Source organism: Anas platyrhynchos, chromosome 5, assembly GCF_047663525.1.
Source record: "Anas platyrhynchos isolate ZD024472 breed Pekin duck chromosome 5, IASCAAS_PekinDuck_T2T, whole genome shotgun sequence".
In the NCBI taxonomy this organism is placed as follows: domain Eukaryota; kingdom Metazoa; phylum Chordata; class Aves; order Anseriformes; family Anatidae; genus Anas; species Anas platyrhynchos.
In genome coordinates, this window is record NC_092591.1 from 49,239,083 (window position 1) to 49,258,801 (window position 19,719).

The 19,719-nt window shown below is 38.0% G+C and overlaps 1 long non-coding RNA gene across 1 annotated transcript; it reads right to left on the minus strand.

The window, feature by feature from the left end:
* Positions 1 to 1,646: 1,646 nt before the first annotated feature.
* On the minus strand, positions 1,647 to 9,980 carry LOC106014471 (uncharacterized). Its single transcript, XR_011809353.1, has 4 exons — positions 9,729 to 9,980; positions 7,766 to 8,529; positions 5,486 to 5,536; positions 1,647 to 5,344 (listed from the first exon to the last, which is right to left on the minus strand). It is a non-coding gene; the product is annotated as an uncharacterized lncRNA (long non-coding RNA).
* Positions 9,981 to 19,719: the final 9,739 nt, after the last annotated feature.

A 19,719-nucleotide genomic window follows, 5' to 3' on the forward strand; every position in this document is an offset into this window, starting at 1 on the left:
ATCACTAAACTATTTTAGTACATAGGTATGCTTGAATTTAAAGTTTAGCTTGATGATTCAGTGTTTGGTTTTGAAGTGTTTTGGAAAGCACCTGACGCAAATAAAAAAGGAATAGTAAATACTAACGTGCCTTGGTCTGTTGGAATTAAGATTAGGCAGAAACCGTGGTAGCTGTATGGCATTTCCTGTGAAACAGGATGTTGTATTCCAGTTGTCCTTAAAACGTTGAAGGCATAGTGAGCAGATTCCGTTACATCAGCATGGCAATTACATCCATAGTAGATTAAACAGAGGAAAAACTGTTCCAAACTTTAGTTGAAAGTACCTTTCAATATGTCCTTAGTTAAGTATAAGATGTAAAGTTACATGCTCCCATAATTTCTTCCTTTGTAATCATGCTTGAGTAAAGCAGTCAGATGTCCACAATAATTTGCTGGTGATTTGTAGAAACATGCTAGCTAGTAGGTGTCCCAGGAATCAAGGAGATTCAGGAGAAGGTAAATGTGTTAATTAAACCAGGACACAAAACATTAACTGGAGGATTGGATGTCAGTTTTAGTTAAGGAGATTTTGTAAATTACTCACCTTGTATTCCCTTTGACGTCAGTTTTGCTTTGACTCGACAGTATCAAGGTAGATAGTTATTCAGATACAATAACCATATTGTTCTTCACTCTCTCCATAATGATTGTCCTGGCAAGCTAAACATTTGTGTCATTACCAGAAATGACTAGCTGGAAAATGACAGACTTCTCTGTTTGTTCATTACCTGTACTAAGGACGATGATTCATGCTATGTCAATAAATACCATTGTTTATCTCCTTGAAGATTAGAGATCAAGAGAAGATTCTTTTTTATACTTTAAAAAGTTCCTTTCCTGCGGCCTAGAGTTAGATAAGAAGAAAGGACAGCTGTGATCCTTTTTATTTTTGTTCTCAGTTGTATGAAAAATATACTCAATTGTTAGTGCAGTAGATATTCTCTCTTCTAAAGCTTCATGATTTTTGCATTGTCTGCATAACATTATAGGGTGCTGTTCACTTCACTTTGAAGGGATTCAAGCAATTGAATCTTACAGGATACACTCTGTTAACCTAGTTCATCTACTAATTCCTAATTCAGTTGCTTTTCTTATGAAGATTTAAGTAGTTGTGTTTTATTATGCAGCTTTGGTGCACTTCAAATTTCTTCCCTGCCAAATAAATTACAAACTTAAATGCCCACGAAGGCTGTCTGTTAGCCATGTGGAGACTCAGAGTTGCTGTCACATCCCAATTGTCATTAGCAGCATGCTCTGATATTCTCTCTGTCTCAGCAGATAACATCACTCTGTTTCCTCTTCTTTGTATGGAAAATAGGAGCAATAATGGGTCTTCTGGCTGATGGAGGAACTTGCTTCGTCTTCTGAAACTCTTCTTAGCCTTCCAAAATGTAAGACTTCTGGCTCAAAGTTCAACTTTCAGCTATGTGTGATGAGTGTAACACATTGCTTATGCATTTTCTAATAGTTCCAAGGACTAGAACACCTTTACTATTCACTTCATAGTATAAGCATTACACAGATTCAAATGAAAATAACTTTCACACTGTTCCTTTAAACAAACAAACAAACAAACAACAACAACAACAACAAAAAACAAGTAGAGAAGTTATCTAGAGGTTTATTTTGGAATCAATTCTCAAATTGGTTGTGCTTACAGGACATTATCAGATGTGGTAACAACTTGCATTTTCCTGTTGATTAATACAGAAGCTGCGTCTTTTTCAGGTGGATAAGGAGTCCTTCCTCTGTCCGTTCTTATTTTTAGCCTGATCTGGTTTTCATAGTCTTCAAAGCAGGCCGATGTCTTGCTGAAACTGAAACAAGTGCTAATGATGCTGAGCAACTTCCAGCTTGGAATGGAAGAGAAATTTTGGAATGTGCTATACTATACTCAGATAGTATAGCAAGAAGACAGTGCTCTAAGGCACCTCCTCATCTGCTTTTCCTATATATTTGTATGTTGTCAGGCTTCAACCACTCTGAAATCTGCAGAGGAAGACCCCAAACAAAGGGTGTAAAGGTGCTCTTACTGAAATAAGCAAAGCTCATAAAGAAGTATGACCATCTCCTCTTACAAACATTTTGTTCAACACATCGTCTTTAGCCACGATGCACCTAGTTTCATTGACTGTGAACTGAAGGACAGGCTTGTAGTTTTACCATAAGAGACCTGTGTTAAGACTGCTGTTTTAAAACAAGTCAGCTTCTCCCAGCTGCCTGTTGCTGTGACAGCTGCGTTAATCATTACTTTGTGACACACTTGGGTGTATTAAAGGGAAGAATGATACATATGAAGGTCAATACTCACTGTTTACCCAGAGGTTATCAATTTCAGCTTTAGCAATAGCACTGATGTTGCTATGATTTCACAAAACTAAGTTGACCTATCAGAAGTGTCTTAAATTATATCCATGTGGCTTAAATATTGGTTGTGATCTTGACCCTAGAAAGAGAGGGGTATTTTGCCAAAGAATGCACACTGTCAGGAAGGCATCCTTTATGTTGGAAGATCGTTTGTTGTGTAGGGTAGAGGAGGTGAAAGAAAGTCATAAGATAGTTGTCTTTGTCACCTGTATTTGGTCATCTTTCTTTGTATAGCATAGGATTTCTATTTTATTGATTATCAAGGAATGCTTGGATATTTGAAGCCATAAAGCATAAGCAGGTGATCTCTGCCCATGTGATTATCTTTAGTAAATTCCTAGAGAAATATAACTTAATAAGTTTGAAGTCCATAACACTCTTATGAAAGTGACTTTTACTTCTTGGCCACCCTTTTTAAGCATGTGTATTCATCACGTGTGTGTGCATGTGCAAGTGTGCTGAGACAGACTGGTAGAGAGAGCCAGTCTCACTACTGCTTAACAAATGTGTTTGAAAACCTTTTGGGTTTGGGTTGCAGGATGAGCATAGACAGGCTTCTGAGCTTCCCTGCTGAGCCTTCAACTTTTCTACTTTAGTGTGTGTGTGAGAGAATGTATGTGTATGGGTACAACATTGGAGCAGGCCTGAGAGAAACCTGCCCTGATTACATTTGAAGAAAATAATTGCAACATTGCATCTCTTGCTCAAACAGAAGCGATGAGACAGTTGATAGTTGGGAGCAGATACTCTTGGCTGAGAGATATACCCTGAAGAATCTATGAGGCAATCTGTAAGAAGGCGGCTTTCCCTTATGCATAGCTCATCATGGTATTTCGGACTGACATATAAACTTGGCAGGGAGGGGACAGGGAAGTCTTGTATTCTTGTTTGAGTGTAAGGTGTCTAGTGCTCTTGGAGATTTTTAAAACATTTAATTTTGTTTAAAATATGTACAAAAAGCAATCAACTAACCAAACAAAAACTGCAACTGTTATAGTGGACTTTACTACGTTAATTGATCAATCTATTAATCCATAAAGGGCAGTCTAGAAGATCTCAAGGGACTAGGGCTGATTTGGGTTTAGCCTTGGCGATTATTTCCTCTGTCCTAAGCCTCAGTTGTATTAATTTTTATGCTGTTTAATGTAGTCCTTGTCTGTTCGTGGGTGTGCTCTATATCTGATTACCAATTTACTTGTAATTTCAGATTTGAGCAGACAGGCATCAATACCTCAGGAAATACCAGCTTTTTAACAAAAATATTCTCTAGCTTTAGTAGTGGGTAATACTTAATCTAATGACACAAATTTGTCTACCTAATGACAGAAAGCAAGAGATTAGTGCAGGAAAATAGTAACTTTGCTTGGAACAGTCAAAAGAACTCCGGATTCTTGCATGACTAGATGCTATTGTTTTAATACTTTGTTGTTGTTATTCTTTTTTTCAGGTTAATTAAACATGGGAAATTTTAGCTCTGCCTTGTAAGTGAGAAGCAGAAAAAGCCCAAATGAGAGGGAATTATCATACCAACCATGAGTTCTAATTGCAAACTCTAGAATATGTTCTTCTGACTCTGGAATTTTTAGGGGGTTCTGAAATTTTTGTGATGTTGAAAAGAAATATTTGCATGTGTTTAACTATTATTCTTGTGGTTAGCTTGAATGCTTGACTGACTTTTATATGCAAACATCAGATTAAGCAATTATAGATTGTAATTCTAAGTAGTGTTTTCTTAAGGCATGCAACCGCTAAACATATTTTCTAGGATAAATCCCCATCTCACCTATGATAAGAAATGTCAAGAAGAACCTTTTTCTAGGCTTTCAAAAAGGTGAGAAGAACATCTCATCTTCTTTCCTTTTACTCCATTGTGGTTTTTGTTGTTGTAGTTTTTGGTGTTGCCTAACCCCCCTCCCATTTAAGATTAGTTTCAATGTATTGGAAGAATTAGTGGTTTAATCTACCAAAACCACTTCTAAGTAGACTGGCATTTTCACAGAACTATGGAGGTATATCTGTAGTTAAAATTACTTTTGCTAGTATTAATATGAATATTTCAAAAAATGTTAATTTGCATAAAAAGCAAAGCATATTCAGATGGGAAACTTCAACTTTTGTCGAAGTCTGTGAGGACTTAAACTGTATTGGAGTTAAATTTTTAAAGACTTCCTGAATATTCTTTCATCGGTAACTGTTTTCCTGCTTATATGTGAACAGAATCCAGAGTCATAAAATGGGAATGCTACTGGGACTGTCCACAAAGGTGCTAAGAGACTAAAAACATTAAAGTAGTGTCTCCAACAATATCTTGAAAAGCTGAAGTTTGCTTCCAGTGATACGGAAATGTCAATGAGGGAGGCACGTGGTGATTCGTGTTCATGTGTCTCAGGCACTTGGTCTCATCTCTTTCAAACTGTTGTACTATGAGAAGACAAAGAAAACAATTTACAATACAACAGAAAGCTGAAGCACCTAGTTTAGCTACCTGGAGATATTATGAAGACTCCAGAGATTACAGGTGAGAAATCTTACAAAAAGGTTAGATTTTCATTTTCCTTGTAATGAATTCAACATTTTAAGCTAGTTGTTTCTCCACTACAGTAAATTCAACAGGACAGGATATTCCAGAAACAGAACTTAATCTGACGGTTGTAGAGATGTTCTAGAGGGTCCTTGTTCATCTTTGTTAGAAAGAAGTTTTGAAATCTCAGACACATTGTGAATCATATGCTTCAGAAAAAAACAAAAACAAAAACCACAGCTCTGTTGCCTCCTCTCCTGTGAGCTTGTTTCCATCCTTTCTCATTTGTTAGCTCTTCTTTCTCCTTCATCTTGCAATTGGCTTCGAATAATCCCTGCTACTAATGCTTCTCCATGACCTGTCTTCTGGTTTTACCAGTCCCATGTCAGGAACTGTTTGGTAGATATCTTCACAGCTTTTGCAAGAGGTGAAAAATAGAGGCTTTGAGTAAGAAATCTACGAATATCATATACGTATGTATATATATGTATGCATATGTATGATACAATATATATTCTGGATATAATATATATTTGTGAATATTGTAATCACTTACCTACTTCAGTAAACTCCTGAAATGGCTTCTTTTGAGTTAACTAGTGAAAGCCTGTGAAGCAAGAGGAAGTATTATAATTAAGATTACTTTATTTGCTCATTTGTAAATCGTTCACTACTCATTGTAATCCAGCAGGATTTACCACCGTTTCAAAAGAATTCCTTTTCCACCTCTAAACTGTTTTAATTCTTCGGGATTCACTAAAGTAGGCCTCATTAATTTAAATTGCACTCTTTTTTTAGCATTTAGAACAGGGTACCTTTTGCCAAATCACTCTGTTAGAAGCTGTTTACTGAGGATATGTAAAATGCACCATTGCTGAATCTAATATGATTTATAATTTGCTTTTATGGCTTTAATTATATTTTTCCCCCACATTACGTGTTGGGACTGTGGTGGCCTTTTACAAGTGGTTTAAACAAAAGGAAGGAAGCTAAAGCAAAAAGGGACAGTAGCTGCCCTTTTGGAGTAGCAGCTAGAGGCCAGGTGGCATAGCCAAAGTGTCTAAAATAACTCAGGCTTGTGTGTAAATGACTGACTCTCATCACTGAGTAAGCATGGAGAGAAACTAGTATTAGGTTTTGGCTTACTGTTTCTTTTTTCCCTAGAGAATGAGCATGAATGATTTTTGAATGAACTTTAATTGAATGTTTGGCTTTCTTTTTTGAAGGTACCTTTTGTGCTCTCACTACAGTGTATGATATAAAAAGAATACTGTCTTCCTTAGGCTTGGAGACTTGTTTCTAACATCTCCAGATGCGTATGTCCCAGAGACAGAGGGATGTGTGGTACACACAACCCTTAGAACTGCCACGTTCCTGGCAGAGAGCTGCTTCATGCACAGGTCAGGAATCAGCATGCAAGCCACTTTCAACATGAGAAGCAAGGATTTGCTGAAGAATGGCTCAATTTGATTAGTTTTCCGATAGATTTCAAATCACTTACAGCAGTGAAATGAAGTTCAATGAAATAGATACAGCAGGAAAGATACACTTTAATCTTCACTTTTGATTAAATCTGACTCAATCTTCAGCATCAATTCCTGTTATCTATAATTTGGAAACTTAGATTATGAATCAAAGAGAAGGAAAGTCCTGTCTAGTAATTCCTGGCACAAAGCTAAATGCTTGCTGATCACTTGAGTTTTAAGTATAGGTTTCCTGAAAACTCTAAACTACAAGTAGAGTCTCACCCCATACTTCCAAGGATCGCCTGCTTATCAGGTGCTTACCAAGTGATTTATTGAGGCATGAGAAAGAAAATACAGAATCTTTTTTAAATCCAGAACTTGAAAAAAAATGTAATGATTGCTCCTAAAACTGGGTAAGATGTTTGCAAATGATAAATTAAAAGTGTGTTCTGATTTCATATCAAATGCATCCAACTACAAAGACAACTGGTCTCCCTTGTTTTGTGTTTAGAGCAGATGTAAAAATTTAGTGCTCCTCAGGATAACTTCATTACCTAGTAAATAATATGAAATATAGTTGCTTTTTCTATATACATGTATTTGCATCTTTTAAATCAAAAACCACTTAACCTAGATTAAAAAAAAAAAAAAAAAAAAAGAGAGAGAGAGAGAAAAGAAAAAGAAAAGTCTTCTTCTGTTATAAGGTTATGTACTTTTCTGAGCATACCTTAATTTCGAAAGCAACCTAACAATAACTTGGTAGGCATCTCCTAAGTCCTTTGCAAGTACAAAATGAAACAAGAATGTTCAGAAAGAACATTTCTTTAATGAATACTTGGCTGACACTAGGACAGAAAAAAAGTAGGGGGAAAAAACAAGAGATGCTGGTACATGTTGATGCTGATTACAACACACTAGGTTTGTCATCTTAAACCGAGAGCATGACATCATCAAACCCCTGCCTTTGATCTCAAACACCAAGGAGATTTAACTGCTATAAAAGGCAATACACTAGACTTTTCCCAGTACTGTTCCAACTGATTATTTGGTATGAGAATTAATAATTAATTAACATGATTGTAATTCATACAAACAGTCACATAACTAAGTCTGTAATTAGGCCTGATTTTTAGAACAGATGAGCGTGCATTTTCTAGTATGTTCCAAGGAAGATAATTGGGTGAATACACGCTAGCAGGTGAGACAAAAGGTTATAGAAAGAGGCCATGCTGACGAGGGGCATGGAGTTTCCCAGAAGAGGAATGTATACCAGAGACTAAAGACAGATATTGGAAGTGGGAGTGCAGGTCAAGCAGGTGGCACAGTAGGAAGTAGAGCAAGTCTGGTTGATGGAAGGAGAAGGGTCTTGCCTGGTGACTTGCAGCCAGCCTGCTTCAGGACTGTTTCCTTGTCTCAGAACTGTCCAGTGAGTTCCAGAACACGGCACTTACCTCCTGTGCCTCTTCTACATCCTGGGATGTTATCCATGGTAAAGATAACATTCCTTACAGAGGCCTTCTCTCCAAGCATTGTGAGTATAAAATTCAACAAGTCTTTGAGATTTCTTACGTGGACTGTATTGAACGCATCTGTGATCAACAGGATAGAGAAGCAGTTGTGCAGCGGCTTGTTTGCTTGTTCAAGTATCCAACAAGGATAGTCTGTGCCTGGGATGCCAGCCAGGTGTTTTTGCAGTTTGTGTTGATTGAAAACAATGACTCCTTGGCTATGGTGTATTTAATAAATTAAACTGTTTAAGTTCCGGAAGTAATAGCTCTGATTGTGCACCTCTTTTCTGGCCAATACATTGGCGTTACTGTGTGAGCCTTCTGTTGTCACACTGTAAAGCATTATGAGAGGTTGCTTTGATGTGGCCCAAGCAGAGGTAAATAGCAAGCTGTTAAGTGCAGCTTTTATTTGTTATTTTTTTAATTTGTTATTTTGCAGCTTTTCTTTTTTGGTTGCTGATGCACTTCAGCTCTTCTGGTGCCTTGTGTGTAATGCATTAGGCATAAATATTGTATTGGGGAACAGGCAACCTTCTCCAGGAATCAGTGAAGAACTCTGAGATGCCTCATTCTCTGATCACAGCTGTGAACACATGGTATTCATTGCAGATGTTGTAGGCCTGTTTCTGTGGGGAAATGAACAGAAGCATGGTTCCAAAGTATTGTAATTAAAATCCCAGACAGAAAAGGTCACATCTTTATGCCTTGGATATATTTAAGAGGTACAAACATTTGCCTTTGCATGTACAATTTGGTGAAAGGCTTTAGAAACATATGAACAATAACTGTCAATTAAATCTATGTACATGTGACATGGTAAACAAGGATACAAGAAGCTTATTTCATTTCTGGTTGTCTGAAAGAGTAAAGTTTTTTTCCTCTACTCCACTGAGCTGTCTGCAGTAGGGGACATCACCCCACCACAAGTGGAGGACAACATACAAAGGCAGATATATTTCTTTCTCTGATATACCACTGTGCATGGACTAAGCAGCAAAGCTTCTCCCAAGTAAGCATCTCTTACACTCCTTTTGAGCAACACGTAGGCAAAAAGTGGTTTAATTTCATAGTTCCATTGTCATTTTAACAACCATAAGGCCTAGATGAGTTTCTGTTCGCAGCATCATGATAACATGTCAATGTTATCAACCCGTCTAAACTGAGTTTAACAGAAAAGATACCTACCCTAGTGGTCTTGATCAGAAGTTGTTTGCCACAGGTAGTTTGCTACGCACTTTCACACTGTTCTCAAGGTGAATAGATTTCAGTGAGTCTGTTGCTTTATTTTCTCCAGTGACTTTATTCAATTTTAACGTTTCAGAGTCAAATCCATTATCCAGACACCAGTCCTCTGTATGGCAGATTATTTTATAAAATTTCTGTCTCTCTTTAGTTGGAGGGGAAAAACAAACACTGGATTTTACACAGAAGACAATCTTTCAGGATTATTAGTAGTAGGGTGGGTACCTGAGAAGGAGGGATTTTATCCTTAATAGCTAAATACATGTTATTGTACGTCATCCCCAAGGTAACATGATTAAACTCCAGTGAGATATTCTTTTTGGAGCTTTGGAAGCAGTTGTAACTTTCCAGACTCTATTTCCACAGTGTATTGTTTATTGTGAATCTGCCAGAATTTTAAACAGGCCTACCCTCACATGCTGATGCTAAAATATTCTGTAGCACCTACTTCACCAAGCAATGCATCAAAGGGTGTGGAAAACTGTTTAAATTTGCCTGCACCAGGGACAGAAGGCAGAATGATGTAGGAGGAAGAGAATTGCCAATAGCAAAGACAGACTAAAATATCCACATATTAACTTACTGTGTTACTTCATAACTGCTGGAATGATGCAGGAAAAGACGGTTGGAAAATGAGAGCCATTTCCAACTGTTAGACACATCACTCAAGTGTTCAAGGTCCAGTACTATAAGGCAACAAGAAAACACCAGGCCCTTCTCTGTGGTTTTCATAGACTACAGAAAAAGCAGAAGCTTTTTTGTGCCTGCTGGGTAAATGTGAGGCAATCAACCACAGCATGCTGACTATCTGATGCAACTAAAAAGAGGCAAGAGCTATCAACTCAATCTCCTACTCACACGTCTTTGAATTTTGGGGTAGAAAGCCAGAACAAGGGACATATTTCTGCTGAAATTAACCCCAGGATGGTTTATTGGTGATTCATTTTAGGTTTGTATGGAAGTAGACAGAAGAGCTCCATTTGTGGATTGCTCTATAGAATCTACCTGTTTGTTACACCTGTTGTTGACTTTTCTAGTTCTGGTGAACCTTGTGAGCTCATTATTTCATTTTTATTTTCCAGACTTTTTGGCCTTTTCCTATCTGTCATGCTATCAGAGTAGTTTCATTTCTCCCTTATCCTTTTACTTGCAGGCAATTTTCTTCTTTTTCTCTGCATCTGTGAGCATTTTGTTGTCTGGATCTTATGTTTGGCAATAATACAACATCTCTGAAGCAGTCATGGTAAATGGTAAATCATAAATGCAATATTGCCGAAGGCCTTAGTGGATGCTATCAGAAGATATTATCCTTATTTTTATTAATCTTGTCCAGCAAAGAACTCCTAAGGAAAGCTGCCCTTTTCAGGGTGCTTAAATGAGATTTCAGATTGTAAGCTCCCTAAGAACAGCCTCAGGTTGATCAAGAAGTCAGTGCTGAGAGAAGATACAGAAAAATAATCCTGTCGGGCAAGTTACTTGGAGCCAAAGTCCTTGCATGGAGAAATAGCTCTGGAATTATGTGTATTAAAGGACATATTCCTCATGAAGCTTCTTATACTTTAGAGAGCCATTTAAGAAAAGTGAATTACAACTGTGCTTCATGAGCTCCACTGTAGTTCAGTTCCAACACAAAAGATTGGTTTCAGCTTTAAAATATTTACGTATTTTGCATCCTGAATCTCTGAGAGACTACAAAATTTCTTACCATTTCTAAACCAGCAGCAAATGTGATTTGTTAACAAATTAACAACTATTTGATCTTATAAGGAGGGACTTGAATTAAAGCATTCATTAAAAAGTTTAAAATTACCTTTGATATAATTCAGTTCAGTGAAACCTTTGGCGTAATGAAGTTCAGTGACTTCAGAAAATTCAGTGACTCTCTTTCACAAAACACCTTGCAACCATATTTTCCAGATTAAATATTATTATTGAATGCTTAACATTTGGAATTGCTAGCTTTGACTGACCAGTTCCTGATTCTCCTGTGACACACAAGTGACATAGTAGACTGTCTGAGATCACTTGAAGTCATTTTTGAAAACAAAACTTGTGTTACAATCAGACCTTCATTGTTTCTAGCCAATAAGAAGGAAAGTACCCAAAATGAAGCTACTACAGAGGCTGTAGCTTTTTAAGTCTTAGGTTCTGAGTGTCTCAAGATTGCAACAGATTACAACATTTGTGAACAGAAAAAATCATAGAATCATAGAATCATAGAATATCCTGAGTTGGAAGGGACCCTTAAGGATCATCAAGTCCAACTCTTGACACCGCACAGGTCTACCCAAGTTCAGACCATGTGACTAAGTGCACAGTCCAATCTCTTCTTAAATTCAGTCAGGCTCGGTGCAGTGACCACTTCCCTGGGGAGCCTGTTCCAGTGTGCAACCACTCTCTCTGTGAAGAACCCCTTCCTGATGTCCAGCCTAAACTTCCCCTGCCTCAGCTTAACTCCATTCCCGCGGGTCCTGTCGCTGGTGTTAATGGAGAAAAGGTCTCCTGCCTCTCGACACCCCCTTACGAGGAAGTTGTAGACTGCGATGAGGTCTCCCCTCAGCCTCCTCTTCTCCAGGCTGAACAGGCCCAGTGCCCTCAGCCGTTCCTCGTACGTCTTCCCCTCCAGGCCTTTCACCATCTTCGTAGCCCTCCTCTGGACACTCTCCAACAGTTTCATGTCCTTTTTATACTGTGGTGCCCAGAACTGCACACAGTACTCGAGGTGAGGCCACACCAGCGCAGAGTAGAGCGGGAAAAAAAAAACACAAAAAAGAGCGGGAAAAAAAAAGACAAAGTGAGTCATAAATCATAATATTACATGTATCTTTTAAGTTATATGGCTTGGGTTTAGGCTACCTCAAATTTTACTGTTAACTGAGCTGGAAAAGAGCAGGTGGGTAATGTTAATATAATACCAAAGTCATAAATGCACAGGTGCAAAATGTATTGTTTTAATTTAAGGGGAAAAAAAAGGCACTTAACCATTGGATTTCTTCCAAACTCTATTTAGTATCAGCTGAGTCTCCAAAATATGTTTGCTCTACTTGCTGAGAAACTGTTTTATCCTCTTTACCGTTACTGATTCTATTTATAACAAAACAGCCACGGAAAAGTATGTGCAGTATCTAAGAGCTCTGCAGCCGTGTTGTGTGTCCTGTGTTTATACCATATCCCACAGTTACAAACCTGTTCATCTTCTTGTATTTGGACATCTCCCCTCTATTTGTGCCGTGCATTGTGTTACTGTACACTGTTCTGCATCATGGAGGGCTGTATTTGGACAAAGACTGAGCTGACACCCCTGGAGGAGAATGTGAGTGGCAGGCCTCTCTGAGAGTGCTATAGTCCTGAAGGACTTCAGCTGGGACTGATAACACACACACACACGTGCTCTCTGTCCATGGGCCATTTAAGCTCAGGGATGATGGGGTTTCACTACTGGCCTGGGTTACAATGTCGCTGTCAATGTCTCAGCCCCTGCTTTTTGGATTTTTTTGTAGGCCGCTTGTCTCTTGGCCAGACCCCTCAGGTGTGTGCTGTAGCCTTGCTTCCAGCTATGCCTCCTCTAGCTCCTGACAGGACTCCCTGCACGGACTTGTCTCTTGTCTTGGTTGGGAGTGTTGATGGACCCTTATTAGCAGCACATGGCCCACCGTGTGCAGTCCTGTGGGACTGCTCTGAATCAGTTTTGTCTTTTTTTTTTTTTTTTTTCCTCTCATCTGGTTTTGAAGACCTTGAGGCACCATGGCTTCCAACTGCAACTCCCCATGCTGATGCTTTACTAAGATGAAAACATGTTCTCTAGGCCCCAAAGCAAACTGTCCTCTTTTGTTTCTCAGAAATTCAAGTTGTTGTTGTTGTTGTTTGTAAATGTCTTTCTAGCACTTTACATTTTTGGATAAAGAAGCAGACTGTCTCTTCACTTCATATCCGTATAGATATAGCAGAGATGCACAAGCTAAATAATCTTCGTGAAGGATCAACTTTTTACAGTGACATAATCTATCGTGCCAGCATTGTATCTTTCCCCAGAATCACTGCTTCATGTGTTTATCTTGCATTGGGCATGGCTGACTCATGGCAAAAATGAACTTCAGATAAAAAGCCATTGAGCTGGGTCTTTCGTTTGGATCAAGGTAGCTTAAAGATCTGTGTGCAGTTAGTGGGCCAGTAGTTAGCGGGAAATCAGGGCTTGTTTGCTGTGTCCTGGTACAACTTGAAACTAAAACACTGAAAGGTGAAAGTGTTGTAATAAATTTGAATCCCGTTACTGAGTAATGGGACCACATTGCTTAAAAATGTATCCTGCAAGAGCTTAAGTCTTATCATGAATCAGTGGAATATAAATTCCTTAATACCTAAGTCACTGGAAGAGACTTCACTCTTACTTGGGTAGCTGTGGAATTTTTTAATGCGAGTTCAAACTGGCACACCAGCATTAAGGAATAATCCAGAAGCTTTAGTTACTATGTTTCTCTATCCTCGTTGTCTGTACCAAAGTGATTAAATTTACCTGAAGTGTTTTGCCCTAGAATGAGCCGTGCTCTGTATAGGAGCTGGATAGATTCTTTGCAGACTCTTTCTGCTTTCTTTGTTTCAACATCCAGTTTGGGATTTAAAGTGAGAACATCCCAAGACTTCAGCATAAACACAACCAGATACACTTTTCAACTTAAAAATGAGTTTTCATTTTAACCCTAATCAGATTTTTATATTTATGTTTATCGTATATTTATTGTATTAGGACCAGTTTCATTGTATCTCAGCATTTTACTGTGATCTAAAACTTGTGGGCGTAGCAAACTCAGGATGCTGTTACTTTCTGCCTTGCTAAGTTTTAGACAGATTTAGACTGCCCATTTCTTGGACAACTGTTACTTCAAGAACAAGGACAAGAGTGCGAGATGGGTTATGATGCAACAAGACCTTCCTCAAGTTGTGTCCATAACTGCTGAGTATTAGACTTCAGTGTTCCAGCTGTAAGCTATCTCAGCATCTACATAGTGTGTACAACAATGCTCTGAAAAATCAGTAGCCATCATCCTCAGTAGCCTGATGGATGATAGAATAACCTGGAAAGCTTTAGTTAGTAGTTCAGCCAAAAGAACAACTTTAGAGAAAATGAAATGTTGCTTCACTGTGTTTATATGTTTTGGCATGGCTAGGGTAGCCTCTGGAAATTTAACTTTGCAAAGCTTTTTTATTTCACAAATCCATTGCCAAATACATGCAGATTTGTTTTAAAAGTTAGACAACCTGTGCTGAAGTGAGGATAACTTGAGAGAAGATGTGCTATCTAACTTTGTATGTTCACACATTTTATATAGTATTTACCCTCCAGTCAATAGTATATAGTATATAAAGATTTACAATAAGGTGATACACTGCATGATTTTACTGTTGTAGAGATTAATGTATTTTATAGTGTCAGCAGTTTTAAAATGATAGAACCTCTTGGTAGCTAGACAGCTAGCTAATTAAACTGAGAAAAATATATAAAATATTTAGTAGAAGTTTCTACAATTTCAGTAGAATATGTAAGTTTATTAGTGTTCACAAAGCTTCCAGGTGACACAGTAGGAAGATCAGGATTAGAGATGTGATACTTTCTTTGTCAAACCCTAATTTTTAATAATATCTTATCTCTTATCTCTTACTGTCCTTTCCCCAAGGTCTTGTCTTATTCTCCCAATCTTTTTTTTTTTTCTTCCCTCTTCGTCTCAGCGTAGCTCATTTCTCTTTTTGTTTTCTCCAATACTGTTTCCTAGCATTCACTCTTCCACTGGTTCTCACATCATTCTGTTTTGTTTGCTTCTAAATTTTCCATTCAAGTCTCTTTTCCCACTCTTATTTTAGGCCTCAGCTTTATCATTACCCAAATGCTGCCTATTCAAATCTATATTTTGTATGAAACATGAGAGGATTTGAATGGAAACAAGTGATCTTTCACTCATGATACCAAGAAGTTTGGTTATTCTTAGCATTTCTGCCATTTTAATAATGGTATTTTTCTCCAGTTATTTCCATGAGTTATTGAGTCTTTCATACCTGAGTGTTAATATATAATCTTCTCCATGTCAATCATCTGACCAAGATTTTAACTACTTTGTCACATCCGAAAGGAGAGAGACAAAGTTCCCTCTCTCTGCACTCTGCAAATAGTAGCATGAATAGTTTCTAAGGCTGTATAATATACTACAGTGGCTGGCTTTTAAGATTGCTGGAAAGGTAGCCAAGACTGTCACAGCAGAATGGTGGAATAAGCAGAGAACTGGGAAAGGGCTGTGTAGTGACCTGTACTGCGGGAAGTGTTCCAGGTAGACTAATTGCCTCCAGTCTTTCCAAAAAGATCCCTGTACAACTTTGGTTTGGTTTGCTTGAACCTTGTTGTGCCATTTTACTCCATGCTGCTGAGCAGATGCTAAGATGCATTTTGGAGGCTGCTGCACTTTAGAAAGCAAAACAAAACAGATATTTGCTTTTGTATTATTATTAACATGAAAACACAGGTTTGGACATCTCTTGTAAAAGCAGGTAAAGCAAGGGGTGTAGACTGCAACATAGAAACTATGCATTTTGAAAACACCCATTACTATAACAGCCAGGTGTTGTATTCAGCCATTGCTGTGATCTCATATAAGAGGCAAGATTGACTTATTTTTTTTTTATTATTTTTTTTTAGAGGCCTTCCATGAACTTCTGTGTATAACTTCATTTCTACACTCTAGCAAGGGGCTGGTTCTCCACTAGTTTCAGCCCACATATTTCCATTGACTTCAGCTGGGATTTTTCAGTTTAAATTTTTCTTCTTATTACTTATTCAGCAATCTGTAGTAAAATGGCTGTCAAACAATCACAATAAGTACCATTCTTATTAGTTATCAGGATCACAGCAGTTTTGCCAATGCCATGTTTTCTAGAATGTTCTAAGTAAAAAACAAAAAATAAAACAAAACAAAAAAACATAAGGACTTTTATCTTGTCATGACATACAAAAGCAGTATTATAAAAAGGGAAACATTTTCAGCTATTTTGCATTTTTTTATGAAGCAGCTGATCCATCACAAGTCTGTCTGCTTTGTCACCCCTAGATACGGTTTCTAGCTACATTATTTCATTTAATAATATTTGTTGGGCTTTGTGGTTAATTTTTAAAAGGAAGCAGTGTGTTATCTGCTTGGTGCCTTTGAATCATTGAAGTACAAGGCATTGAGAAACAGTTTCTCCCTAACCACTTGTGCTTGATGACTCAATGGCAGCTGCCATTAGAAAAAGTACTGTATTTCCCCAGGCAAGACATTTCTGTATTGGACTCCTCTGTACTGCTTGAAAGTCTGAGTTCCTTCATGAAGAACCATCAGTGTCTGAACTGACTTTCCCACAGCTCATGTAATCTGTGTCCTGGTTTCAGTTAGCACAGAATTAATTTTCTTCCTAGTAGCTGGTGGAATGCTGTGTTTTGGCTTAGGATGAGAAGAGTGCTGATAACACCCCGATGCTTTAATTGTTGCAGAGCAGTGCTTATACTAAGCCAAGGACATCTCAGCCTTTTGCTCTGTCCTGCCAACGGGCAGGCTGGGGGTGCAGTAAGAGCTGGGAGGGGACAGACCCAGGACAGGTGACCCAAACTAGCCAAAGGGGTATTCCATACCATCTGACGTCATGCTAAACAATATATAGGGGTGGCTAGCTGGGGGGGAGGGGGCCGGACTGCTCGGGGTTAGGCTGGGCATCGGTCAGCGAGTGGTGAGCAATTGCATTGTGCATCACTTGTTTGTACATACTATTATTACTTTCGTATTATCACCATTGTATCATTATTATTATTATTGTTATTATTATTTTTGTTATTATTATTTTCCTGTCTTATTAAACTGTCTTTATCTCAACTCACGGGCTTCACTTTCCATTTCTCTCCCCCGTCCCAGAGAGGGAGGGGGGAGGGTGAGCGAACGGCTGCGTGGTGTTTAGCTGCCGGCCGGGTTAAACCACGACAATCTGTTAATCCTGGGTTATGCTAGAGATGCTGGTATAGACAGGCATAAGAAGTGTATGGTTTACAAGAAATTTAATGTAATTTTAATTTTAAAAATAGGAAAAAAATACAACAAAAAAAACCAACAAAACAAAAAAACAAAAATACTTTAAATAAAGAAAAGAGGTATCCAAGTCAAGGATGCTTACTTTTATCATGTTAGTTTTCTTAGAAAGCAAACAAAATTATTAGTTGTGAAATCAGATAAAATAGAGCTACCAAGCTGTACAGTTTCTAGCATGGTGTTGTTTCTTTTTTTCCTCAATTTCAACCAAAACACACTTGCAAAGTTATTAATGTTGAAAGATATCTATACATATACACAGAGAGATATATAGATATGTACAGAGATATATTTTTGCCATGTCTTGGCTAAGCAATGGGTGAGAATTGTTCATACTGTTCTTTTCTCCCTTTATAAGGACTGTTGCCATGGTTGATGGCTTTTGTTGCAGCTGTTTGGTTTTTTTGTTTGTTTGTTTTTCAAAAATGCGTTAGTAGTGACCTAATATTAAAATGTGCTTTGGAAAAATATTTTAGTAGTGCAGCTACTTTACAGTTCTTATTGATTATTTTTTTTGCCATATTCACTTGTCAGGATGGATTTAGTATAGAGTAGGATGTTTTTCTTTCCCTATTATTTTTTTCTTTCATACACTATTATCCAACACTACAAGTCAGAGCAAAGTTTCTTCTTTCATTACTTTTCTCTTGTTAAGGCATATTTTTACAAAGACAAATGTTTCAAGGTTTCTTTTTAATTATGGATTTTAAAATATAAATGTGATAATGGCAAAGCCCCAAAGTTTGGGCCTACATTCTCTTTCACTTGAGCTCATTAGCAGGTGCAAGAGGAACAAGTTTTTTCAGCTTGCTGTGGATGCAACTGCCTTGAAGCTAGCCACAGCAACCCTACAGCGTTTTAAGGTGCTTCCCTATCTAGTCAATCATGCGAGTCTGTGGTTATTGCTCTAAGCTGTCTCCACTGCCTTCTTGTCTGACACTTGTCTTTTGTTCCTGATAACTGGGCCAATGTCCAGAACTGCAAAGCTGTTGTTCCTTTCTGGCTCAAAGCACACTTTTCCTAATTCTGATCGGCAGGAAATGGTTAGCAGCCTTGTGCTCTGTTGCAGCTAGTCCATGGTCCCAGTTAAAAGCCCGATGCAAAAACTTGTGGGTGACCTTCACCCGCACCACACTAGAGCAGTATTGTGTCTAGGTTCTTCTGTGGATCCCAGCCTCTAAGCAGAAAGCTGAATTAAGTAATCTTTGCAGAGATTTTTCAGGGTACAGAAATATTTAAGCACAGAGAGCTTAAATTCAGTGGCACAGAAACTCCAGTCTCTTATTTAGGATCTAACAGTTCAATCTGGGAGATAACAATTCACCTCTGTATCCTGTTTTCAGTAGTGTTGCGTGATTGATGAGCTACAGTAAAACAGAAATAAGACACATGAGGAATGTATTCAAAGTCATACACAGAGGTGGGGAGAGGGTGGGAATTTTCCGGTGATTACACCCTGGCCCATGAGACTTAATTATCCAAAACAGTCTGATAACTAATGTAATTTGTTTGCATAGCTAACTCCCCTGATTAGTTCTGGGGAGGTGTGTGGCTTTATTTCCACTTTAGGGAGTTTCTCTAATAATTTTCTTCCAAAGGTGAATAACATCATATTTCCCTAAATGCAGCTGGCTCTGAGAATCAAACTGTGTGCAACAACTGATTTTTCAATCAAGTGCTAAATTACTCTTCAGTCCATGTATCCATAGTACCTTTAAAGTACAGCTTTCTCAGAGTAATTTTCTTGTTCCATACTTTGTGTAGGTAAATCTGTACTTTATAAGAAATGACAGAAATATCTCAACCACTAGTTTAAAGAGAGAAAACTCATTTGAACACCAGTCTGTATTTTTTGTTCAGAAATTATTTGGATTTTGATCTGATTTTTTTTAATGCTTCAGTAGACTGTAGTGCTCACAGATGTAGGCCATCAGCTGTGCTGTGCATACAATTGATCATCAGTTGACATCAGTCAACTCTACAGGTCAGCTAGTGTGACATCTCTTTCCTTTTCTTTTTTTTTTTTTTTTTTTTTTTTTTTGGTATTTGTTTTATTCATCCAGACGTGTTTCTGAAGCCTTAATGGAAGATTTATTTTTTTGAAAGAAAAGGTCTCACTCTGCCTCAGCAGGAAAGTTAGGTGGGGGGAAGCTGAGTGAAACCAATTAGTTTTGCTAGAAGCAAAGACAGTAGAACAATAATAGTTCCCCTTTATGCATGTGTCACGTCTCTTTTGCTGAAAGCAACTACTTGTAATGCTGACTATTGCTCAGTATCAACAGAGGCACAGAAAAAGAGATGAAACACTGCTTCCAGAGACTTAATGTCATGTTGGACTAGCTGTAGTGAAACAAACAGCACTTAATTTTCCAGGATGAGATATGCTGCCTCAGCAGAGCTACAAGTTAGCCATGGACAGTAACAGAAGATTTGCATATGTCTCTGTGCAAGTATATCATGTGTTCTGCTGTCATA